Source organism: Centruroides sculpturatus, unplaced genomic scaffold (genome assembly GCF_000671375.1).
Source record: "Centruroides sculpturatus isolate CEXI.00-Female unplaced genomic scaffold, Cexi_2.0 scaffold618, whole genome shotgun sequence".
Taxonomy (NCBI): domain Eukaryota; kingdom Metazoa; phylum Arthropoda; class Arachnida; order Scorpiones; family Buthidae; genus Centruroides; species Centruroides sculpturatus.
In genome coordinates, this window is record NW_019385016.1 from 152139 (window position 1) to 156075 (window position 3937).

The 3937-nt window shown below is 30.1% G+C and overlaps 2 protein-coding genes across 3 annotated transcripts in view; one reads left to right on the plus strand and one right to left on the minus strand.

Moving 5' to 3' along the window:
• Positions 1 to 3937, minus strand: part of LOC111633468 — a 35234-nt gene that overhangs the window by 16622 nt on the left and 14675 nt on the right. Inside the window, exon 2 of one of the 2 annotated variants that reach the window (XM_023378036.1) lies at positions 3038 to 3130. The exons of the other annotated variant lie outside the window; for it this stretch is intronic. The gene's annotated coding sequence lies outside the window, so the exon portion shown is untranslated. Of the gene's footprint in view, positions 1 to 3037; positions 3131 to 3937 lie in introns of those variants that run through there. 2 annotated transcript variants of the gene reach the window in all.
• Positions 1 to 3937, plus strand: part of LOC111633469 (CD9 antigen-like) — a 75411-nt gene that overhangs the window by 16407 nt on the left and 55067 nt on the right. The gene's annotated exons all lie outside the window — the stretch shown is intronic.

The following is a 3937-nucleotide window of genomic DNA, read 5'->3' on the forward strand; positions in this document are numbered from 1 at the left end:
GTAGGAATTAAGGAGAATAAAATAAAAGCCTTAATACGAGCAGAAAAAGAAGGCAATAAAAGTAAAGTTAAAAGAGAGAAAAAGGAGTTCACTGTAATGGAATACAGGGCTCAGTTAAGTAACATTTACAGAAAAATAGGAATAGAAAGCAACAAGAAAATAGCATATAAGAGAAACACGACAATATTTCAAATGCTAAGAAACGACAAAACACCCGTTGACAGGAGGCTGATCCCAGGTGTATACAGAATACCGTTGTATGATAGGAGGCTAAATAAGGAGTTATATTATATAGGAGCCACTAAAAGATCATTAAATGAAAGATTGAAGGAGCACAAAAAGAATGTAAGCTTTAAACAACCAGTCACGGCTTTGGCCAATTACGCGATAGCAGATCCAACAGAGATCGACATCAAATGGAGCAAGGCAGATGTCATACAAAAAGTGAAAAATATAAAACATCTAAAATATGCAGAAGCCTGGCACATTTACAAGAGCAAAGAAAAAGGGCGTAATATAAATTTCCGTGAATCGAACAAAATAGCGTCGGCATGGAAAGCGGCAACTTTAAAATTATAAAATTATATTTATGAGCATGCGCAATCGAGAAGAACGTGCAGTTTGGAATCTCCGTTATGCAAATTTGAAATATATTTCGATTGATAATTCGATCCTGATGAAGGTTTGTGAATCAGACCGAAAACGTTCGACAGATGTAAACTAGACTGCATTTTAAAGGTATAGTGAATTTTTGTTAAATAGTAATGCAGTTAGAGATAGAATGAATAGAAATTAGTGTTTTAGTTTTAAAAAATTGTTTAAACTTGTCAAAATTTTTGTTTAAAATATATTTTTTAAATAAACTTATTTTACTTTTATATTTTTTAAAAAGATATATATATAGACAAAAATATTTGATAAGTTTTATACTCTTATATACAATTTATGAATAATAATGACATTATTGAAGTTTGAAGTATTTCTTACCATAAATATTAAACTGCATGACCAGTTACACTTTAGAACAGTGGTGCTCAAATTTTTTGATTTGCAAGCCAAATTGTTCATAAGTTTTAGATAGATCATGAATATTTAGTATATTCCATATATACAAAAAGTAGGTCTATTTGAATCATTCAAACTACAGTTTTCAGGCAGATTTGGCCTGAAAGCTATAGTTTGGGCACCACAGTTTTTGAATTTGGTAAGATTTATTGCTTTTAATAATAACCTAACAATATTGATTAAAAGCAATATAATAAAAATTTCCAAATGACTCAAAACAAAATTTAAATTAACATTTGGAGTTCTTTGGGTATATTGAATTGAAGAAAATTTTAGTTTTAATTGGATAAATTGAAAATAAAGGAAATCTTTAGGGGTGTAACGAATATTCAGTTACTATTCGGTATTCGGTCTATTTTTCGCTGTTTGGCCGAATACCGAATATTTAATCACTATTCGGCCGAATATCGAATACTTAAAAACAGGAGTAAGAAATAACAAAAACACAATAAATTAATCATTTTGGTATTTAGATTTAATGTTATCGGGTTAGTGTTGTTTGTTTATATTTATTTATAACTTATAACATTCACAAAATAAAAAAAATAATATTAGTCACATGTATTCACAATTTATAATTACAAATATCAGCACACGTACACACATCTGAGGGTCTGATCCTGTCTATTCTTTTTAAGCACTCGTCTTTGCTCTTTCCTTTCTCTTTCCTCTATCTCTCTAGTCCACGTATGCCTATGCATACATCATAATATGCGCTCACGATACTTTCGATTCGTCGCTTTTCCATCGTTGTTTTTCCATTTTATAATTACGTGACTCATATTCTGGTGATAACGTAGAAAAGAGACAGATAGGACATCGGTATATGTCACAGTTACGATTTCACAGATTCGAGACAGCTTGATAGCCCGAACGGTCCCAGGCTTTCGCCCGTGCACGCTAAGTGACTTTCATTACAAGCATTAAGCTTTCCGAAGTNTTTGAAAAAACTATGTTGGATTACATAGTTGAACGGAATTAATGTGAAATTAATTGATTATTTGTTTATTGTTTAAATAATATATTGATACATATATTGAAATTTTATCCCAAACATATAAATTTTAATGTAAGGTATTCAAATCACATAATCAGTGTGAATTTTAAAAACATTCTATTTTTGTTAGCCATTTGTTCAATATCATAAATACCTGAGTATGTCTATTTCACATAGACAAACATTCATAAATTTTCCTTTTTCTCGTTATTTGCTAGTGTTGGTTTTATGAGTGATATATTGATATATATGATATATATAGTGTTTTAACAAAACACAATTAAAATTAAGTTTAATTTAAAAATTTTTAAATAAACTGTTTTTCCCTATGTATAAAAAAACAATTGTGGAAAAAAGGATTATTTTTTTGTTGACCACGTTATTTCAAAATTTCATAAAAATGGATTGCATAAAAGAGGGATAAGTGCACTGTACTCACTATAATGAAGACTGAGTGACCCCAGAGAAGCCCTAGCTCTATAGTGCTGTTAATGGGTTCTGTGGGTATTACTATACATGGGATAGGGGTGGATAAGAAATCATTGGGGAAGAGGTAAAACAGTGTCTTTACATTGAAAGTTCTTTATTGTGTCTAAATTTTACAAATGTCTGTGCAAATATATACAAATTGTAACTCATTTTAAACATCACTGATGGTCTAAGTTGATTAACAAGCAAAAGTACTGCATAATGTTTAAATATTTATATACATGTATAAATACAACTCTAAACTCTACCATATATAGATTCTGGAAATGAAATTTGATATAATATTAATGACCAAAAATCAATAAATATATGTTTTATATAAGTTTACCTTAACTGAAAATAGTGTAAAATTTCATTTTGGTTTCTGTTTCGGCTGCAAAATCCAGTTTCAGGCAGTCTGTGAAAAATGTAGTGATACCACATCCGATATTCTGGGAAAAGTATTGACATTGGTATTGGATCAAAAGTATCAGGTACAAAAAGTACTAGGTATCGAAGGAAAGTATCAATCCTGTTCCAGCATCAGCAGTATTGGGATTCCCCATCCATAACAAGGGTCTCACTTTGCTTTAGGGAATTCTAAAAGCATTATAGTAGTATAGAGATCAAGTTATTTTGTGATCTGGTTTCTTAAGGAATATTAATATGCTAATTAATTGTTTACTTCAATCTCTGTAATTATCAAAAATGTTAATCAACTTGTTCTTGAATAATTAATGCTAATTAATTACTACTCTATACAAGGCAAATTAGCAGCACTGTTACCTCATTCTCATTGTTTCCATGAATTACATTTGTTGTTTGTTCTCAGAAACTTATTCCTTGAAACTTTTCAAAGTATTTTTTAAAAATATTCCATTTTACCCTATTGGTTAATTTCAACAAAGACTAATATTAATAAAGACCTTATTTGTATGTCCCTTTGTCATGTGACCTTCATTTCTCTGAAAAGATTCAAATTTATTCTGAACTAGCTGTTACCCGCGACTTTGCCCACGAAAATTTTGCAAGCAAACCCCATTTATATTCAGTATTTCAACAACCATAGTAATTGTTATATAACACCTACCGCTGAGAATGATGAAATTGCCGAGAATCAAACAAACAATTTTCAATTTGATCAATTTTCTGGAACGTTTACAATCATTCTATAATCGAACCAATATGCAATAACAAATTCGAATTTAAAACGGTTCGAACATTTTTAAAATCGAAATAGATAAAAATATTTATAACAATGTCTGAAATGTTATTAATTTAATACACCTAAGTACTCGATGAAGACTAAATCCTCTCCCTCTCCCCCGCGGGGAAATTTCGAAAAATACCTTCTTAGTGTGCATTGCCATGGCATACCCTACTAAAACGCAGATAAAAACAAAAAAT